At 43.4% G+C, this 23,138-nt stretch overlaps 1 protein-coding gene and 1 long non-coding RNA gene across 5 annotated transcripts in view; both read right to left on the bottom strand.

Moving 5' to 3' along the window:
* Positions 1 to 23,138, bottom strand: part of FANCC (FA complementation group C) — a 232,816-nt gene that overhangs the window by 164,722 nt on the left and 44,956 nt on the right. The window lies entirely within an intron of this gene.
* Positions 6,325 to 16,165, bottom strand: LOC120989099. Its single transcript, XR_005776223.1, has 3 exons — positions 15,949 to 16,165; positions 11,135 to 11,139; positions 6,325 to 6,335 (listed from the first exon to the last, which is right to left on the bottom strand). It is a non-coding gene; the product is annotated as an uncharacterized LOC120989099 (long non-coding RNA).

The following is a 23,138-nucleotide window of genomic DNA, read 5'->3' as shown; positions in this document are numbered from 1 at the left end:
GCAGGGCAAAGGTATTTTTAGGAGTTCCGGTGACGTACCGGGGCTCTCCATGGGGTTGACAGGAACCCCGGTGACGTCACCGGCACTGATGGGCCGGATTTAGCTCTGCCCTAGCCAGTAAAACGGCTAGGGCAGAGCTAAAGCCCGCCCCTCAGAAACACACTGCCGGGCGGAAGTTACCGCCCGGCAGTGTGTTATTGAAAACGAAAAAGAGCCCGTGCCCTGCACAATTTAGCGCAGGGCACAGGAGCGCATCAGAGCATGAGATGCTCTGATGCTAGCCTCAGGGGGGCTGTCTGGGTGAAAAAAAGGGTATGTCCGAGTTCAGCTGTGAACCCGGACAACCACTTTAAAGGTAGGCAGACATTGTCATAGAGCAGCAGAAAATGCTAGCAGAATGCTTGGGTGTATAGGGAGAGGAATTACCAGTAGAAAGAGGGAGGTGCTCATGCCGCTCTACAGAGCACTAGTGAGACCTCATTTGGAGTATTGTGCTCAGTACTGGAGACCATATCTCCAGAAGGATATTGATACTTTGGAGAGAGTTCAGAGAAGAGCTACTAAACGGGTACATGGTTTGCAGGATAAAACTTACCAGGAAAGATTAAAGGACCTTAACATGTATAGCTTGGAAGAAAGACGAGACAGAGGGGATATGATAGAAACTTTTAAATACATAAAGGGAATCAACAAGGTAAAAGAGGAGAGAATATTTAAAAGAAGAAAAACTGCTACAAGAGGACAAAGTTTTAAATTAGAGGGGCAAAGGTTTAAAAGTAATATCAGGAAGTATTACTTTACTGAGAGAGTAGTGGATGCATGGAATAGCCTTCCTGCAGAAGTGGTAGCTGCAAATACAGTGAAGGAGTTCAAGCATGCATGGGATAGGCATAAGGCCATCCTTCATGGAAGATAAGGCCAGGGGCTATTCATAGTATTCAGTATATTGGGCAGACTAGATGGGCCAAATGGTTCTTATCTGCCGACACATTCTATGTTTTTGACTTTTCAGGACGGAGATAATACCGCAGCATGCTGCGGTTTTATCTCCGTCCAAAATTCCGGAGCACTTGCCGGAATGCCGGATCCGGCATTAATTTACATTGAAATGTATTAGCGCCGGATCCGGCATTAAAAATACTGCAATGTTGGATCCATCATTCCGGTCTGCGCATGCGCAGACCTTTAAGAATGTGAAATAAAAATAGAAACTGATCCGTTTGTCCGTATGAAAAACGGACAGACAGATCTGTTCTTGCAATGCATTTGTGAGACGGATCCGCATCCAGATCAGTCTACAAATGCTGTCTGTTTGCATGCAGATTGCCGGTTCCGGCAGACAGTTCCGGCGACTGAACTGCTTGCCGGATCACTCTGCCGCAAGAGTGAAAGTACCCTAACTCCTCTGCCAATGCTCCCATGTTTACCTAGTCTATGTTTCAATGGCTGCAGTGGTCACGTGCCATACTTCTTGACATCACCAGTGTGGCAGTTGTCACATTTGCAGTTGTCACATGTTGGCATAACATATAATTTCTGCTGCCATATAAGACAGACAGGGTATCAGAAGTATTGCCACTGGAGTTGATGGATAACATGCTTTTTTATTACATATTCTATACAGGGTGGGCCATTTATATGGATACACCTTAATAAAATGGGAATGGTTGGTGATATTAACTTCCTGTTTGTGGCACATTAGTATATGTGAGGGGGGAAACTTTTCAAGATGGGTGGTGATCATGGCGGCCATTTTGAAGTTGGCCATTTTGAATCCAACTTTAGTTTTTTCAATAGGAAGAGGGTTATGTGACATCAAAGTTATTGGGAATTTCACAAGAAAAACAATGGTGTGCTTGGTTTTAACGTAACTTTATTATTTCATGAGTTATTTACAAGTTTCTGACCACTTATAAAATGTGTTCAATGTGCTGCCCATTGTGTTGGATTGTCAATGCAACCCTCTTCTCCCACTCTTCACACACTGATAGCAACACCGCAGGAGAAATGCTAGCACAGGCTTCCAGTATCTGTAGTTTCAGGTGCTGCACATCTTGTATCTTCACAGCATAGACAATTGCCTTCAGATGACCCCAAAGATAAAAGTCTAAGGGGGTCAGATCGGGAGACCTTGGGGGCCATTCAACTGGCCCACGATGACCAATCCACTTTCCAGGAAACTGTTCATCTAGGAATGCTCAGACCTGACACCCATAATGTGGTGGTGCACCATCTTGCTGGAAAAACTCAGGGAACGTGCCAGCTTCAGTGCATAAAGAGGGAAACACATCATCATGTAGCAATTTCGCATATATCCAGTGGCCTTGAGGTTTCCATTGATGAAGAATGGCCCCACTATCTTTGTACCCCATATACCACACCATACCATCAATTATTTTGTTCCAACAGTCTTGGAGGGATCTATCCAATGTGGGTTAGTGTCAGACCAATAGCGGTGGTTTTGTTTGTTAACTTCACCATTCACATAAAAGTTTGCCTCATCACTGAACAAAATCTTCTGCGTAAACTGAGGGTCCTGTTCCAATTATTTTTTTTGGCCATTCTGAAAATTCAGTGCGCCGATCTGGGTCATCCTTGTTGAGATGCTGCAGTAGCTGGCGTTTGTAAGGGTGCCATTTGTGAGTAGCTAATATCCGCCGAAGGGATGTTCGACTAATGTCACTCTCCAGTGACATGCGGCGAGTGCTACGCTGTGGGCTCTTGCTGAATGAAGCTAGGACAGCCACTGATGTTTCTTCGATAGAGACAGATTTCATGCGTCCACATTTTGGCAAATCCAACACTGAACCAGTTTCACGAAACTTAGCAAGCAGTTTGCTAACTGTAGCATGGGAGATGGGTGGTCTCGTAGGGTGTCTTGCATTGAAATCTGCTGCAATGACCCGGTTACTGCGTTCACCAGACATCAAAACAATTTCTATCCGCTCCTCACGTGTTAACCTCGGCGACATGTCAATGGCTGTAAACAAAGAGAAACTTGTAAATAACTCATGAAAGAATAGAAGTTACGTTAAAACCAAGCACACCATTGTTTTTCTTGTGAAATTCCCAATAAGTTTGATGTGTCACATGACCCTCTTCCTATTGAAAAAACAAAAGTTGGATTCAAAATGGCCGACTTCAAAATGGCCGCCATGGTCACCACCCATCTTGAAAAGTTTCCCCCCTCACATATACTAATGTGCCACAAACAGGAAGTTAATATCAACAACCATTCCCATTTTATTAAGGTGTATCCATATAAATGGCCCACCCTGTATTTTTTACTCTTGGACAACTGCTTAAATTACTAAGGACTGCAAACAGTTTAATATAGTTTTAAGATATAATTATTTTTTTTGCCTGAAACCATATGAGTATTTTGCAGTTTTCTATTTTGTTTGGCCCTACTTTACCCTAAATTGCTTTTCAGTATTCATTTTTTACTTTAAATAAAAAAGTTAATATTTGATAAAGATAAAAAGCTATACTCTTGTTTTTCTGTGCCATATAAACTCTTTTTATGTAATTGTTCTAATACCACATCTCTTTTGCATAATACCACACATTGGGGTGCCTCTGAAACTGGATTTCAGGGGAGAATTAGTTGGTTCTGAACTGCCTGATCATTTTGTTCACTTGGAACTTAGCTGTTGCCAGAAGGTTCTGGTAGCGGCTGTCTCACCTCTCCCCATTGAGAAGAGGGGGTGAGAGTCAGGGAAGTTACGTGAGATAGCAGTAATATCAAAGAGTGTTTGACCAACGGATATCTAATTTGTACGTCCAAATTTAACCCCTTAGGGACAGGGCTCATTTTCACCTTAAGGACCAGGCCATTTTTTGTAAATCTGACCAGTGTCACTTTATGTGGTGATAACTTTAAAACACTGACTTATCCAGACCATTCAGAGATTGTTTTTTCATCACATATTGTGCTTCATGACACTGGTAAAATGGAGTAAAAAAAAAATCTTTTTTTATTTATAAAAAAAATACAAAATTTACCAAACATTTAGAAAAATTTGCAAATTTTTAAGTTTCAATTTCTCTACTTCTATAATACATAGTAATACCTCCAAAAATAGTTATTACTTTACATTCCCCATATCTCTACTTCATGTTTGGATCATTTAGGGAATGTTACAAGGCTTAGAAGTTTAGAAGCAAATCTTGAAATTTTTCAGAAATTTTCAAAAACCCACTTTAACCACCTCAGCCCCTAGGGCTTAAACACCCTGAAAGACCAGGCCACTTTTTACACTTCTGACCTACACTACTTTCCACATTTATTGCTCGGTCATGCAACTTACCACCCAAATTAATTTTACCTCCTTTTCTTCTCACTAATAGAGCTTTCATTTGGTGGTATTTCATTGCTGCTGACATTTTTACTTTTTTTGTTATTAATCGAAATTTAACGATTTTTTTGCAAAAAAATGACATTTTTCACTTTCAGTTGTAAAATTTTGCAAAAAAAAACGAGATCCATATATAAATTTTGCTCTAAATTTATTGTTCTACATGTCTTTGATAAAAAAAAATGTTTGGGTAAAAAAAAAATGGTTTGGGTAAATGTTATAGCGTTTACAAACTATGGTACAAAAATGTGAATTTCCGCTTTTTGAAGCAGCTCTGACTTTCTGAGCACCTGTCATGTTTCCTGAGGTTCTACAATGGCCAGACAGTACAAACACCCCACAAATGACCCCATTTCGGAAAGTAGACACCCTAAGGTATTCGCTGATGGGCATAGTGAGTTCATAGAACTTTTTATTTTTTGTCACAAGTTAGCGGAAAATGATGATTTTTTTTTTTTTTTTCTTACAAAGTCTCATATTCCACTAACTTGTGACAAAAAATAAAAACTTCCATGAACTCACTATGCCCATCAGCGAATACCTTGGGATGTCTTCTTTCCAAAATGGGGTCATTTGTGGGGTAGTTATACTGCCCTGGCATTCTAGGGGCCCAAATGTGTGGTAAGGAGTTTGAAATCAAATTCTGTAAAAAATGGCTGGTGAAATCCAAAAGGTGCTCTTTGGAATGTGGGCCCCTTTGCCCTCCTAGGCTGCAAAAAAGTGTCACACATCTGGTATCTCCGTATTCAGGAGAAGTTGGGGAATGTGTTTTGGGGTGTCATTTTACATATACCCATGCTGGGTGAGAGAAATATCTTGGCAAAAGACAACTTTGTATAAAAAAATGGTAAAAGTTGTCTTTTGCCAAGATATTTCTCTCACCCAGCATGGGTATATGTAAAATGACACCCCAAAACACATTCCCCAACTTCTCCTGAATACGGAGATACCAGATGTGTCCAAAGAGCACCTTTCGGATTTCACTGGTCATTTTTTACAGAATTTGATTTCAAACCCCTTACCACACATTTGGGCCCCTAGAATCCCAGGGCAGTATAACTACCCCACAAGTGACCCCATTTTGGAAAGAAGACACCCCAAGGTATTCGCTGATGGGCATAGTGAGTTCATGGAAATTTTTATTTTTTGTCACAAGTTAGTGGAATATGAAACTTTGTAAGAAAAAAAAAAAAAAAAATCATCATTTTCCACTAACTTGTGACAAAAAATAAAAAATTCTAGGAACTCGCCATGCCCCTCACGGAATACCTTGGGGTGTCTTCTTTCCAAAATGGGGTCACTTGTGGGGTAGTTATACTTATACTTTATTTTCCAGGGGCCCTAATGTGTGGTAAGTAGGTAAATGACCTGTGAAATCCTAAAGGTGCTCTTTGGAATGTGGGCCCCTTTGCCCACCTAGGCTGCAAAAAAGTGTCACACATGTGGTATCGCCGTATTCAGAAGAAGTTGGGGAATGTGTTTTGGGGTGTCATTTTACATATACCCATGCTGGGTGAGAGAAATATCTTGGCAAAAGACAACTTTTCCCATTTTTTTATACAAAGTTGGCATTTGACCAAGATATTTCTCTCACCCAGCATGGGTATATGTAAAATGACACCCCAAAACACATTCCCCAACTTCTCCTAAGTACGGCGATACCAGATGTGTGACACTTTTTTGCAGCCTAGATGCGCAAAGGTGCCCAAATTCCTTTTAGGAGGGCATTTTTAGACATTTGGATACCAGACTTCTTCTCACGCTTTGGGGCCCCTAGAATGCCAGGGCAGTATAAATACCCCACATGTGACCCCATTTTGGAAAGAAGACACCCCAAGGTATTCAATGAGGGGCATGGTGAGTTCATAGAAAATTTTTTTTTTTGGCACAAGTTAGCGGAAATTGATATTTTTTATTTTTTTCTCACAAAGTCTCCCTTTCCGCTAACTTGGGACAAAAATTTCAATCTTTCATGGACTCAATATGCCCCTCACGGAATACCTGGGGGTGTCTTCTTTCCGAAATGGGGTCACATGTGGGGTATTTATACTGCCCTGGCATTCTAGGGGCCCTAAAGCGTGAGAAGAAGTCTGGAATATAAATGTCTAAAAATTTTCACGCATTTTGATTCTGTGAGGGGTATGGTGAGTTCATGTGAGATTTTATTTTTTGACACAAGTTAGTGGAATATGAGACTTTGTAAGAAAAAAAAATAATAATTCCACTAACTTGGGCCAAAAAAATGTCTGAATGGAGCCTTACAGAGGGGTGATCAATGACAGGGGGGTGATCAATGACAGGGGGGGTGATCAGAGAGTCTATATGGGGTGATCACCCCCCTGTCATTGATCACCCCCCTGTAAGGCTCCATTCAGATGTCCGTATGTGTTTTGCGGATCCGATCCATGTATCCGTAAAAATCATACGGACATCTGAATGCAGCCTGACAGGGGGGTGATCAATGACAGGGGGGGTGATCAATGACAGGGGGGGTGATCAGGGAGTCTATATGGGGTGATCACCCCCCCCCTGGAAGGCTCCAGGGAGACGCCTGTATGTGTTTTGCGGATCCGATCCATCTATCAGTGGATCCGTAAAAATCATGCGGACATCTGAATGGAGCTTTACAGGGGTGTGATCAATGACGGAGGGTAATCAATGACAGGGGGGTGATCAGGGAGTCTATATGGGGTGATCACCACAGTCATTGATCACACCCCTGTAAGGCTCCATTCAGACGTCCGTATGCGTTTTGCGGATCCGATCCATCTATCAGTGGATCCGTAAAAATCATGCGGACATCTGAATGGAGCTTTACAGGGGGTTATCAATGACAGGGGGGTGATCAGGGAGTCTATATGGGGTGATCACCTCCGTCATTGATCACTCCCCTGTAAGGCTGCATTCAGACGTCCGTATGCGTTTTGCGGATCCGATCCATCTATCAGTGGATCCGTAAAATTCATACGGACCTCTGAATGCAGCCTTACAGGGGGTTATCAATGACAGGGGGGTGATCAATGACAGGGGGGTGATCAGGGAGTCTATATGCAAACAAAGGGGACCACCAGAGGACCAGGTAGCAGGTATATTAGACGCTGTTATCAAAACAGCGTCTAATATACCTGTTAGGGGTTAAAAAAAACACATCTCCAGCCTGCCAGCGAACGATCGCCGCTGGCAGGCTGGAGATCAACTCTCTTACCTTCCGTTCCTGTGAGCGCGCGCGCCTGTGTGCGCGCGTTCACAGGAAATCTCGCGTCTCGCGAGATGACGCGTATATACGTGATTGTGCGCAGCGCTGCCACCTCCGGAACGCGAATCTGCGTTAGGCGGTCCGGAGGTGGTTAAGGACCAGTTCAGGTCTGAAGTCACTTTGTGAGGCTTACATAAGGGAAACCACCCAAAAATTACCCCATTCTAGAAACTACACCCCTCAAGGTTTCAAAACTGATTTTACAAACGTCGTTAACCCTTTAGGTGTTCCACAAGAATTAATGGAAAATAGAGATACAATTTCAAAATTTCACTTTTTTGGCAGATTTTCCATTTTAATATTTTTTTTCCAGTTACAAAGCAAGGGTTAACAGCCAAACAAAACTCAATATTTATGGCCCTGATTCTGTAGTTTACAGAAACACCCCTATATGTGGTCGTAAACTTCTGTATGGGCACAGAAGTAAAGGAATGCCATACGGTTTTTGGAAGGCAGATTTTGCTGGACTGTTTTTTTGACACCATGTCCCATTTGAAGCTCCCCTGATGCACCCCTAGAGTAGAAACTGCAAAAAAGTGACCCCATTTTAGAAACTACGGTATAGGGTGGCAATTTTGTTGATACTAGTTTTGGTTGCTCTATATTACACTTTTTGTGAGGCAAGGTAACAAGAAATAGCTGTTTTGGCACAGTTTTTTTTGGGCTATTTACAACATTCATCTGACAGGTTAGATCATGTGGTATTTTTATAGAGCAGGCTCTCACGGACGCGGCGATACCTAATATGTATAAAAAATGTTTATTTATGTAAGTTTTACACAATGATTTCATTTTTGAAACAAAAAAATAATAATCATGTTTTAGTGTTTCCATAGTCTGAGAGCCATAGTTTTTTCAGTTTTTGGGCGATTATCTTGGGTAGGGTATGATTTTTACGGGATGAGATGACGGTTTGATTGGCACTATTTTGGGGTGCGTATGACTTTTTGATCGCTTGCTATTACACTTTTTGTAATGTAAGGTGACAAAAAATAGCTTTTTTTACACTTTTTTTTTACGGTGTTCATCTGAGGGGTTATGTCATATGATATTTTTATAGAGCAGGTTATTACGGATGTGGCGATTTCTAATATGTATATATTTTTTAATTTACTTAAGTTTTACACAATAACAGCTTTTTTAAAACAAAAAAAAATAAAAATGATGTTTTATAGTGCCTCCATATTCTGAGCCATAGTTTTTTTTTTTTTTTTGGGCGATTGTCTTAGGTAGGGGCTCATTTTTTGCGGGATGAGGTGACGGTTAGATTGGAACTATTTTGGTGGGAATACGCCTTTTTGATCGCTTGCTGTTGTACTTTTTGTGATGTAAGGTGACAAAAAAAATTGTTTATTTAGCACAGTTTTTAATTTTTATGATGTTCATCTGAGGGGTTAGGTCATGTGATATGTTTACAGAGCCGGTCGATACCTAATATGTCTATTACTTTATTTGGGGGAAATTAAGTTTTTTTTATTTTTTACTTGAAACTTTTAATTTGGGGACGGACGGACGGGACGACAGGCTCTTCACCGGAAGGCAGCGCTGATGCCTAAGGAAGGAAGGCATCACGCTGCCTTCCATGCCACCGGGTCCCCCTTAGAGCCGCACGGGGACCGATGGCACCTCCAAAAGCCCTCTGCAACTCCCGTAAAAGCTGCAAACCGCAGGTCTGAATTGACCTGCGGTTTGAGGCGATCGCCGACACAGGGGGAGGGCGGGTCACGGGACCCCCACGCACATTGACCCAAGGTGCATGCTTAATGATTTGAGCAGCTGCGCGGCGGTGATCAGAAAAACACAGGACGTACAGGTTCGCCCTGTGTCCTTAAGTACCAGGACATCAGGGCGTACCTGTACGCCCTGTGTCCTTTAAGAGGTTAAGTTGACCATAGGCACCAGATAATTATTGGCCTAAATGTCAACTATTTATCCTGCTTATTAATAAACAGAGATAAGAGAATTTCGCAAAAATTCGATTTGGTCGGTTCAACACATTTTCCGAAATGATTCGATCGAATTTATTTGTGGCGAATCGCGTTAAAAAACAGCTATTTCCTGGCTGCAGAGAGCTTGTAAACTGGTGTAGAACAGGGTGTTTTGCAGTAACACGCATAGGGAGTCTGCTGTAGTGAAACAATACTGTGAGTCAGTATGATATGCAGATAACAGCTTAGAATCACTCCATACTTCACTTATTTAGTCAATTACAGGGCCAAAACTGACCAAATAACTCAAGTGTGAACTCAGCCTTACAGGTCGATGTTAGCCTCAGGTATAAAGAACTGTGCAGAGGCCCAAGATCCTTTTATACCGTCGTCATCTGATTCCACATAGATGTCTACAGAACCTGTTCTATTAAACAATTATACAAGTAGAGCCCCCCTGACAGAGTGGAGAGGGTGTCAGCAATAAGTTTGTGTTGACGTCACTGATTATTTTGCCCTTTCTCTGATCCGTCAGAACAATAACCCACAAAAAACGGATCCTGTCTGTTGAGCATCCGCCTTCACTCGGTCAGCATTTGGTCAGTAATCCATCAGTATTGCTAAAGCCAACAAAAAAACAGGAGTGGATCCAAAACAGAGGTGACAAGTGAATGGAATCTTTGCATGTCTTCTGTGTTTTGTACCCACTCCTGCTTTTGGCTACCAAATCATAAGCGAATTATGATGCAAAATAGGGACTATGTCATACAGGCCTTACAGCTGCTACATAGACAGGATCTGTTGTGCGTCTCATTTTTCCTTTCTTCTGACAGATCAGAAGAACGGTCAGATAAATGATGATGTCAACCAGGCCAAAAGGGCAAAATAGTGGCACATGAGAAGTCAACAGTGGCGAGGTAGCAGCAGCATGAGGAGACCACAAAGTGGCCCAGTGACATAGTATTGAGGTGGCAGCAGTATGAGGAGCCCACAGAGTGGCCCAGTGACATAGTGGGGAGCAATACCAGTACCAGCTGAAGATGGTGGGTGGCTGTAGGAGCACCTGGCAGCAGGTGCGGCATCAGGTGGGTGGCAGCATCAGAATAGTAGCTGAAGCAGGTATCCAGAAGAAACAGGTCTCTTTTGTCAAAGTGTAGGTATGGCACCATGGATGATCTAGTCTGATGCATCAGGCACTGGTGTTTGAAAATCCTGGCTGATCCACGCATGATTCAGCTTCACAAAGGTCAGTTTCTCCACATTTTAGGTGGACAGGCGATTTCTCCTTGGGGTAACTATGGCCCCCACTGCACTAAACACCCACTCTAATGCCACACTGCTGGTAGGGCAGGAAAGCTTGTCCAGGGCAAACTCAGCCAGTTGCGGACACAAATCGAGTTTGGCTGCCCAGTAGTCCAGGAGATCTTCGATGTGGGGTGGAAGGGTGCACTCCAAGTTTGCCACAACCTGTTGGTTCAGGTTCAGCTCTATGTCTAGCTGCTGTTGCTGGTGAGTAGTTTCTTCAGTAGGCGGGTGAAGAAAACCGCTCATCAGCGACTCTAGACATAAGTTGCTGCTGATGGAGCTGGTACTGCTCCTGTCGCCCCAACCCCCCCCCCCCAGCATGGCTGTCACTACGCAAGCGAGCATGCATCAGGCCATTTGCGCAAGTGACTCGGAGGGACTCCATCTCCACTGCATACTGCCATGGTGTGTCTGGTCATCTGCCTCGTCTTCCTCATCGCCCTGTAGCTCCTCCAGCTGCTTCTGCTCCTCCACTCCTGTCACCTATGTAGAAAAAACAGACATTTCTCTACGCATTACTTGTGCTTGAATGTCCTCCTCCTCCTCTAGTTCAGCCCCCACAGGGCTCATGTGGCCGTGAGATGTAGTATCCTGTCTCCTGGCCAGCCAGATTTAGCAGCATCTGTTCCAGAACATGAATCAGTGGAATGACATTGTTCATCCCGTAGTCCAGGCGAATGACAAATAAAGAGGCATCCTCAAGGGGCCCGAGCAAACAGCAAGTGTCACGCATGAGCTGCCACTGGCTAACATCGAAGTTACACAGGTACTTCTGTCTGCCTGTATCATCAACAAATCGTTTATGGCCTTTCTCTGTTCGTATAGTCAGTCCAACATATGGAGGGTGGAATTCCAACGGGTTGAAACGTTGCATATCAGCATATGTTAGGGGACGCCGTTCTGCGGCTGCAGCTTAAAGAGAGTGTGCTTTGCGGTGTACGAGTGGCTGAAGTGCATGCAAAGTTTCCTGGCCATTTTTAAGATGTCTTGCAGATGGGGTGAAGACTTCAGGAGCCGCTTTACAACCAGATTGAACACGTGCGCCATGCAGAGCGCATGGCTCAGCCCTCCTTGACACAGCGCCGAGACCATGTACTTCCCATTGTCGGTCACCATGGTTCCAATTTTGAGTTGTCGAAGAGGAAGACACGATTCGATTTCTTGATGAAGGAGACGGAGCAGTTCCTCCCCTGTGTGACTCCATTTGCCCAGGCAAAATAGGTGCAGAACAGCGTGACACCACTGTGCCTTGCACATGTGGTATGCTGGTGTGGAGCACTGTGAATTGTCCCTGCAGTGGAGCCTGAGGACACGGTGGAGGATGAGGAGGCAGAGGCGGACAGTGTCGCAGGACCAACGGCGTGAGAACGTGGAGGCGCAAGCGGCGTCACCTGGCCAAGTTGCTGGTGTGGCTGGGTAGAAACCACATTTACCCAGTGGGCCGTGAAGGACATATATGGTCCTTGACTGTAGTTACAGCAACACATGTCGGCGCTGCCGTGCACTTTGGCAGACACCGACAGGCTCAAGGACTGGCCCACCTTCTGTTCTACATATGTGTTCAGGGCTGGTACTGCCTTTTTTGCTAAGAAATGACAGCTTGGGACTCTCCACCTCAGCTTGGCACAAGCCATCAGTTCTCTGAAAGGTGCAGAGTGCACAAGCAACTTGGCCAGGAGCACGTTCAGCTTCTGCACCGTTGGAGTGTACGCATACTGTTGTCTCTTGGCAACTGCTTCGGTGATCGATTGCTGACGGAATGACTGACAAGAAGTAGGAGCAGGAGCAGGAGCATCAGAGCCAGCAGATGATGGGAAGGACAGACAGCCCCCTTCAGCTGAGGTGGTGGAGCCTTGACTGCATGAAATTGGGTGCATGCTACTGGGTGATGCAGCGGTTGGTGCGGCAGGCTGGACCACCACATCGGAGCCACCGTTCTCCCAGGCCACTTTATGGTGCCGCTGCATGTGTTGACACAGGGCCGTGATGCAAACATTGGCACCCTGGCTACGTTTCACCTTCTGCCCACAAGTTCTGCAAATGGCCACGTTCACCTCCTCCGGCGGCCTAACAAAAAATTGCCACACCGCCAAGTATTGCATTTTCCTCAGAACACTCCGCGCTGACTGCCTGCTACCGCTGCCTCCGTGAACGCTGCACCTCTACTTTCCAGGCCGGTAGGCTCCTATGAAGCGGGTGGTCTACCCCGGGCACATATGGCTCCCGACCTCCTACTGCTGCCACCCTGCTGACTAACAGCCACGCTGCCACCCTGCTGGCTCAGTTGCTGCCTCACGCGCAAGCTGCCACCCTCTTCTCCTGATGATTATGATGATAAAACCCCTTCTTCACCGGGCTCCCAAGGGCGATCGGCTAGATCATCATCCGCTACTATCTGCACATCACTGATGTCCCCCTCAATGGTCTCAGAACCAGGAGCTTGACTGCTCACAACACCTTCACCCACGCAAATCATCACTACTTGCCCACCTACTGGAGGAAGCGGCGGATGTCTGCTCCAGATCTTGGCTGGGCAGTAGCTGCTGACTGTCCTCTAGTAGCTCGTCCTCGCGATGAGGGAACTGGAAATGACAGAGGAAGGTTCAGGACAGGTGGGGGCACAGGGCCTGCTCCCGGGCCATGCCAACTAAGCGCTGTGTCAGAGGAACCCACCGACTCTTGGCTGGGGGTGTCTGATGTCACTTGCAATGAAGTCGAAGACCGAGTCAACCTTTCAAGCACCACTTGGTTGCTGGTCAAGATACGACCGCCAGATGAATCGGGAGCTCAGCCCTCTAGCTGCGACTCTTGCTGCCACCCCCCTTCTTCGGCTGCCTGCGACAGAAACATTTTGGTCACTGCCCGTTCCCTTTGAAGGGCCTGTCACCTGTCTGTCTGACATACTGTATAATAAAAGAATTAAATTAAAACTAAAATAATACCCCCAAAAAAGGCTGTAGTACAATGTTACTTTACCGCTGAATGGTAATTAAGACATATATTTTTTTTTTCTGATTAATTAATTCCCCCCCAAAAGAAAAAAAAATAATCAGAATTCACCGCAGAAGGTCAATTAAGACGTTTTCTTTTTCCTATGACTACATCCCAAAAAAAGAAATCTAACAATCATAATTCACCACAGAATGGGTAAGGGTACTTTCACACTTGTGTTGTTGGATCCGGAAATCTGTATGAAAATGGATAACATTTGTAGACGGATCTGGATGCGGATCCGTCTCACAAATGCATTGCAATACCAGATACGTCTCTCTGGTTGTCACCCGGAACACTTGGGGCCGGATCTGGCATTAATGCATTTCAATGTGTTCCGGAATTTTGGATGGAGAAAATACCACAGCATGCTGCAGTATTTTCTTCGTCCAAAAACCGTGCAGTGACTGAACTGAAGACATCCTGATGCATACTGAACGGATTGCTCTCCATTCAGAATGCATTAGGATAAAAATGATCTGTTTTTTTCCGGTATTGAGCCCCTAGGACGGAACTCAATACCGGAAAAGTTTAACGCAAGTGAGAAAGTACCCTAATGGGATGTACGTATATTTCCTTTTTATAAACCACGTAAATGGCTTTAGTACAATGTAACTTCACAGCTGAACGCCAATTATGACATATTTTTTTCCTTTTTTTGCCAATTCTACACCCCAAAAAAATAAATAAAAAATTGATAATAGGAAGTAGTTTTATTTACCTTCAATACACCCTGTAAATTGCTGTAGTACAATGTAACTTCACCGCAGAACGGCAATTGAGACGTATTCTTTTTCCTATTTCTACACCCCAAAAAAACATAACAATCACAATTCCCGCAGAACAGCTAATAGGATTTACGTATCTATCCTATTAATACACCCCGTAAATGGCTGTAGTACACCGTATCTTTACCGCGGAACGGCAATTATGACATATATTTTTTTCTCTCTTTTACCTATTAATACACCCCCCCCAAAAAAAAAAAATATATAAAACAATGTAAAATCAAAGCAGAACGGCTAATGGGATGTACGTATCTTTTCTATTACTACACCACGTAAATAGCTGTAGTACAATGTAACCACCGCTGAACAGCAATTATGACATATATTTTTTCTTTTTGTTCCTAATACACGCCCCAAAAAAAGTAAAACAATGTAAAATCAACGCTGGACGGCTAATAGGATGTACATATTTCCTATTAATACAGCCGGTAAATTGCTGTAGTACAATGTAACTTCCCCGCTGAACAGCAATTATAAAAAATATATTTTTTTCCTTTTTTTTTTTCCTATTAATACACCCCCCAAAAAAGTAAAACAATGTAAAATCAACGCACAGCGGCTAATTAATAAACCCCGTAAATGGCTGTATCACACAGAACTTGCACCCCAATCACAAGCAAGGTTTGCTAGAATTAGTGATGTATCATATAGTGCAAACAACCTAAAAGCAGCAGTATAACACCAATTTGGATCTCCAATTAGTGCAGCAAGGTGTAATAGAATCGCTCCTATTACCCAGGCTGTACACTCTCCAGCTTATAGGGCTGTGATATCACAGGGCTGGCTGGCTGCTGATTGGCTGCATGCATGGCATTGTGGGTGATCCCTCGTTCCCAGAGTTCTTTGCTCCATGTTTTAACACGTGCAGCAGCCAGTTACCACGAAGCGTGAGGAAATTTGGATTCAGTGCGAATCAAATTTTTCATAAAATTCGGATCGAATTCCACTTTGTCAACTTCGATTCGCTTATCTCTATTAATAAACCATGTTCTATTGCGAAAATGAACAATAAATGTCAATCTATTGATTGTGTCATCTGTCTTTTTTTCACCTAGCAGTGTTTCTTTATTGGTGCATGTTTGTAAATATTTGTAGTGCTAGAAAACAAAGGTACAGTTGGACTATCAACTGACTGTGTACCTGATGGCCAGTTAAAATCTCTTAGTTTTATATAAAATTGTTAAAAAATTTGTGAATTGCAATGAAGTGAACGCAAATTCTCTAATATATTTTATTAACACGAATGCTGCTAGAGAAAGCGACACGAGCATAGCACAGTGAAAATCCTTAAACTGGCCATATAAGATGAAAGTCAGGCAGACTTAAAGGAGTTATCCCATGACTAAAGTAAAAAATTGAAATCAGACCTCATATAGTACATGACAACTTCTTTTTAACAACGTTAGAACCAGCCCTATACCTCAGATGGATCCAGAGATCTCCCCATTCATTGCTCTGCTAGATTTATATCAAGCTAACAGTTCAAGGGGAGTGTCTTTGCTGCTGCAGCTCAGGGGGCGTGTCCATGCTCTCCCTATCACAGCTCTGGAGGCAGTTGAAAGATCAAACTGAGCATGTGCAGCCTTCTTAATGAGCCGGTCAAAGAAATAAGAAATGAAGTGGCATTATACAGATACATTTTATTGAATAAGTCACTATGCTAAATTTTTAATTACATGCAGTTACAAAAGTATTCAGATCCAGGGGCTGGTTTGAAAACTGTAGAATATTTTTTGTGGGACAACCCCATTAAAAAGAAAAATACGCATGCTACCATTTTCAATGGTTGAACAAATTTGCATGTTTGGTACCACATAAAAGGCCCACTTCTGCCATAAAAAAAACTGATTTAAAATTAACATAAAAAAAAATAAAAAATCACCTTTAGTTGAGTTTCACACCAGCGTTAAAAACATCCGGCAGGGGTGCCCCTTTGTCTTCAGCTGATAACTTGGCGTATATTAAACTAATACCAAAGCCGGGAAAGGATGCAACGGACCCCTCATCATACCGTCCGATATCCTTAATCAATGTGGACTTGAAACTAGTGGCAAGGATTATAGCAGACAGACTCTCTTCATATATGCCGGGGTTAGTGTCACCATCCCAGGCGGGCTTTGTCAAGGGTAGGGCAGCTGTTTCCAATATCAGAAAGGTGCTGACGATACTAGATGTGGTTCAGTGGAACACTTGTCCTTCTCCGTGTCCGGCGCTTTTTGCGATCGACGCGGAGAAGGCATTTGACAGTGTCAGGTGGGATTGGATGGACGAGATACTAGACAGGATGGGTTTCGGTGGTCCAGTTAGAACCTTTATTTCAGCGCTTTATACTTCCCCTAAAGCAAGGATTGCAATTCCTGGCTTTTTGTCTCCTTCTTTTCCGTTATGCAGGGGGACACGTCAGGGGTGTCCGCTTTCCCCGCTGTTATTTAATCTCACTTTGGAACCCTTAGCTCGTCTGTTAGAGGGGGGGGAGGTCTTTAGGGGGATCAAGGTGGGACAGAAGGAAGTATTTTCATCACTTTTTGCTGATGATGTTCTCCTGTTCATGGCCAACCCCTCAGAGGACATGGAAAATGTTATCCGTCTCCTGGACTCCTTTGAACTGGTGTCTGGATTCAAAATAAACCGGGATAAATGTGTTCTGTTGCCACTAAAACCAGGGACGGCCGGAAGTAGATTTCCCAGTGTATGCGAGGGTATCAGGGTTAGCAACTCCCAAATCACCTATCTAGGTATTAAAATAGGAAGATCTCCTTCTTCACTCTATGGTCTGAACTACCTCCCCTTGTTCAAAAAAATTAAATTGGATCTCAACAGGTGGCAGGGCCTCCCTTTATCCTTGTCTGGAAGGTGTCATCTACTGAAGATGGTATGTTTCCCTAAATTACTCTATCCTCTACAAACGATACCAGTACTTCTGAAACATTCGGATGTGCGTGACTTGCAGTCTGTTTTTACGAGATTCATATGGGCAGGTAAAAGACCTCGTATAGCCTTAACCAAGTTAATGTTACCTAGGGAATTAGGCGGCCTTAATCTACCAAACATTAGACTGTACAATTTGGCATGTCTTATCAGACATGGTCTAGATTGGGTGCACGAGACTAGCCATTTTTCTAACTATGATCTGGAGACACAGATGTCTCGCCCTTGGCCCTTAGTAAATTTACTACACTCTAGGAGACAGGTTCTACCCCAAATTTTGAAGCACTCTTTGATTATCCGAGATACCATGGTTGCTTGGAAAGAGGCCCGCAAACTATCCAAAAAACCTTATCTAGCCTCTAGTGTAATGGGTGTTTGGCAGCATCCCGAGTTTCCGCAAGGAGTGACGAATAAGATGTTTCAGGTCTGGAGGGATAGGGGCATTAAAACTTTAATTGACCTTCTTCAAGTTAGAGATAAAAGATATCTTACCTTTCCAGAACTCTGCCAAAAATATAATCTGGATAAACATCATATGTTACCCTTTCAGCAAGTTCATTTGTTCTGCAGAGATAGGCTAAGGGATGTAACAAGCGAATGCGCAGGGGCCGCTTTAATTTTCTCCTTGGGAGCGGACAAGTCCAGGCTCTCTATATCTCACATATACAAAGTGCTAAGGGAATCAGGCAACAAAGCCTCAGCCCAGTTTCTTTTTAAAAAATGGGAAAAAAAGTTAGGTATCTCAGTCACTTCCGAAAAAATCCTCCAGGGTTGGATCAGAGTGTGTAGGGCTGTACCTTGCGAGGTGTGGAGGGAGTCGCACTTGCGTTTAATGCACTCGGCCATATATGCTTTTGCTTTCCCTAAGCAACCCAATAAGACAGATTTTCTTACTGCATGTCCGAAATGTGGGGAGGACAAAGCGGATATAGCTCATTGTATATGGTTATGTCCTCGGGTGCAGGCCTTCTGGAGTCAGGTCAGGAACTGGCTTAGGGAAATTTGGAGAACGGACCTGAACCTAACACCTGAAACTATGCTATTTCACGATTTTGAGACCTCTCGAAGCCCTACCCCTTTGATAGTGGATGTAGCTTTGTTGGTCTCACTGCGTTGCCTGCTTCAGAAGTGGCTGAAGCCTGAGATACCAGGGATCCAAGAGGTCAAGTCTCAGTTGACGCGTTTAATGTACATTGATAAACTTGACACAGAATCTAACAAAGATAAGAAAACTAAGGGGTTTTTTAAAAAATGGAAAATTTTTATTACAAATAACTTCAAGCAAGAGGTCATCAGAGAGATTTTGTTGTCATTTCAGTATACAGAGTGGTACAACCTGGAGGCCCTCAAAGGCACCTTGGGGAAACTAGCCATTTGATTGATTGATTCGACTTGAGTATACAAGGTCCTATAGTAACTGTTTAAGGTCCTGAGGGGAAACTTTAGTAATCTGTTGGTTTTATTGGGGGATGGGCATGCGCTGATTTGACCGAGTTGTTTGGGGGAGGGGGGTGGGAGTGGGGCTCTGGGTACTGTATAATAAAATTGTAAACGGGTATTGTCACTCTATTCATGTAACTGAAAAGTCTGTAAACTGTGTATTTTGGCAACACCAATAAAAATTATTTTCAAAAAAAAAAATAAAAAATAAAAAAACATCCGGCAGACTCTTCTGGAAGAGAATAGCCTGCCGGAGTTCTCTTGATCCGGCATAGCCGGAAAGTGGCGCCTACCCACTGGACCACATTGACTATAATGGTAACCGGCAGAGATCCAGCCACATCCTGGATAAAACCGTGACGTGAATCCCGGCAAACATGCCGAGGGGCGGCTGGATCTCTGCCGATTCCCATTATAATCAATGGAGTCCTGCAGGTAGGTGGCACTATCTGGCTATGCCAGATCCGGAGAACTCCGGCAGGCTGTTCTCTGCTGGAACGGCCTGCTGAATGTTTCCTATTGCTGGTGTGAAAGTAGCACTAGAATGTGTCATACCAAAAAGGTAATAATTTGCTGTGGACATTCAGGCATCTAAATTACATGGTGCTTAAAAGGGTTCTCTGGGCTTTTAATACTGATGACCTATCCTCAGGATAGGCCATCAATATCAGATCGGTGGGGGTCTTACATCTGGCACCCCCGCCAATCTGGCACCCCCTTCATACAGCTACTTAGCTGGGGTGCCGGGTGTTGAACCTCCGACGATCTGATATTGATGACTTATCCTCAGGATAAGTCATCAATATTAAAAGCCTTGAGAACCCCGTTAAACATGTGAAACATGCTTATAACATGTAATTAATTTACTGTGCTAATATACTTGTTAATATAATAGAAAACATATGGTATATAACACTGTAGTTAACACAGAGAAAGAAAAAGAGTGGCATAGATCAATCTGTTCTTTAACTTTATATAGTATACAGAGACGGAAAAATACACCTATAATGTAGTCACAGCCATCTCTTCTCAAAGTCCTAAATGAGTCGCAAGAAACACCACACACAGAGCATTCCTAAAGTTATTAACTCACACCCTGGGTGCTCTTAACCACCCACAGGCTGTTACTCCAGAATGAATGGAAAATGTTGGGTGATTTGGAAAGAAATGCTTTTCAGTTGGTTGGTACCACAATATTTATACAGAGTCGGAATGCTCTTGATGGTGCCAGGTTTTCCCCCAATAGATCATCCGCCACTGCTGATTATAGCTTACGGACAAGTCTTTGGTTTACAGATTAAGGATTATAATAAATATTAACATCTTCACCCTGTGTGGGACACACCACAGGAAAAGCAAAAAGAACCATACAGAAGTTAAAAAGACCTGACTATCTAATGTAGTTTAGTGCATGTGAAGGATACCCGCCTAACAAATAAAAAATAAAAAAAGCGTTGTAATACAACAGAATGAAGTGTGCAATAATGGATTAACACTTTAACCCCTTCTTGCTCTGTGACTTGCCATTACATAAGCGATAGGAGATAACTCCGACCCCGACAGTTTAATCCCTCAGATGTCACATTCAATAAAGACTGCGGCATCTGATAAGTTAGACAGAGGGAGGGAGCTCCCTTTGTCCATCTTTTGGCACCCTGTAAATGCAACTGTGAAGTGTCAGTTAGTTATCATGGCAGCCAGGGTTCTTCTGAGGGCCCAGAGGCCTGCCATTTCTTAGCCACTATTAAAGACGACCTGCCATAATCACTATGCACTATAATACAGGAGCATTACACTGTAAAGTATAAGAGATCAAAAGGATTAAAAAACTGTGAAAAAAGCTGAATACTTTTTTTTTTTAACTATGCAATTTTTTTGGGAAGCATAACAAAAACTATATAGATTTGGAGCCTCCATAATTGCACTGACCTGCAGAAGAAAGTGGAACGGGTGGGCCCTGTGACATATGTGTATGTAAGATGACTATAGGCACTTACCAATGTAGTCTTTGTTGATATTCTGTGCCTTTTGCTACATTTTTATAATTCATGTCCGCATGGAGGTCCTGTCCATAAGATGGCCACTGATAGAGGCTCATGTGACCAGGCAAATCACTCAGCCTCCTCCATTCAAACACCATGCAGCCCATTTAAACAGATGAGACATTACATGGAGGTGATTTGCCTGGTCTCCATCAGCGACCAAACAAGGGGGCATATCTTATAAAATACAGAAAATGGTGCAGAATATCAACACAGGCTATATTAGTAATAGTATAGTCTGGCTAGTAAAGTAGCGTACTTTCAGTTTTCACCCAGGGAGACAATATTGATACCATCAGTAAACTGGGAACTCCTTATAAAAATAAAATGTAACTTTTAATATGATAATTAAGATACTACATCAAGAAAAAAAAAGAATTAGTGCTTAAAATTCTGATGGACCAAGACATGGTTTAAGTAGGACTTGCAGTGGCTGGGTAAGGTCAAAAACACCTATAGGCTCTACGGCGGTCTGCTAACCAGTGATAGCATTTATGGCTAGTAGCCTAGAACAGCTTTCCCTCATGTATCCTAGTCTTGTCATGGGGATACCCTCAATGGCTGTAGTCGGAGCACCCACCCTGATAAGAGCGACCCCCCAGCCAGCTGAAACTTCAAACCTAAACTGCTCAGACCCTTACTACCTAATGTACCCTAAATCCGCCATCCAGCAGAGGATCTCAAAACCGGAATGCCAAAACGGTTCTGTTTTGTCCTCATGCATTCTGAATGGAAAGAGATCCATTCAGGATGCATCAGGATGCCTTCCGTTCCATCAGCATTCCTTTTTATGACTGGAAACAACTGCTGCAAGCTGTGGTTTTATGTCCGGTCATCGAAATGGAACAAACTGGATCAGTCACTAAAAACGGCTCCTAAGAAAAAGGATCCATCTCCCATTGCCTTTAAGGCTCCATTCACACGTCCGCAAGTGTGGTCCGCATCCGTTCCGCAATTGTGCGGAATGGGTGTGGACCCATTCATTCTCTATGGGGACGGAATGGATGCGGAGAGCAAAATATGTGCTCTCCGCATCTGCATTTCCGGAGCGCGGGCTCGATCTTCCAGTCCGCAGCTCCGCAAGAAAATAGAGCATGTCCTATTCTTGCCCGCAGCTGCGGACAAGAATAAGACTTCTCTATTTAGTGCCGGCCATGTGCAGCCCGGTGTATTGCGGATCCGCAATACACCACGGACCTGTGAATGGACCCTAAATGTTTTTAGTGAAGGATCCTGTTTGTTCTGTTTCGATTTCACACAACCGCATCCTAAACGGAACGGATGCATCCTGATGTGTAATCAAAACTGAACGGTTTTGGTTTTGAGATACTCTGCCGTATCTGAACACCAGAAACCAAATGGCATATGTGAAGAAGAAGATTTTAATTGCTGCCTGCATTGTGAGAATGGTAAAATAAAACATTATGCAAAAGATCAGCAGGTTGTATCTTAAAGCCTGATGATTTGTTTTGCAATATAAGTAAACCCACTCAAATTACATTTGGTCAATGACAAAGTCAAGGTGATCATAAAAAACCAGGTCATCCGGAGAACATCACTAAAATCTCAAACATCCTGTTTTTAATTGGCAGTAAATGATTTCATCTGGCCGGCTGCAGCCCTTTGAAAGGCTCTAAAAACAACTGTGGCCAGCAACAGAAAGGGCTTAGCATAAACCAACTGAAAATGAAAAGTCAGGCTTAAATTTCAGCACAGAACTATGTCAGAACTTCCCTCTGAAAACTCTGCGGAGTCATACATTTAGGCCTCATGCACACGACCGTATTTTTTTGCGGTCCGCAAAACGGGGTTCCGTTTTACCGTGATCCGTGACCGTTTTTTTCGTCTGTGGGTCTTCCTTGATTTTTGGAGGATCCACGGACATGAAAAAAAAAGTCGTTTTGGTGTCCGCCTGGCCGTGCGGAGCCAAACGGATCCGTCCTGAATTACAATGCAAGTCAATGGGGACGGATCTGTTTGACGTTGACACAATATGGTGCCATTTCAAACGGATCCGTCCCCATTGACTTTCAATGTAAAGTCTGGAGTCCCTTTTATACCATCAGATCGGAGTTTTCTCCAATCCGATGGTATATTTTAAC

Source organism: Bufo bufo, chromosome 2 (genome assembly GCF_905171765.1).
Source record: "Bufo bufo chromosome 2, aBufBuf1.1, whole genome shotgun sequence".
Classification (NCBI taxonomy): Eukaryota; Metazoa; Chordata; class Amphibia; order Anura; family Bufonidae; genus Bufo; species Bufo bufo.
This window is presented reverse-complemented; position numbering and strand designations above follow the sequence as displayed.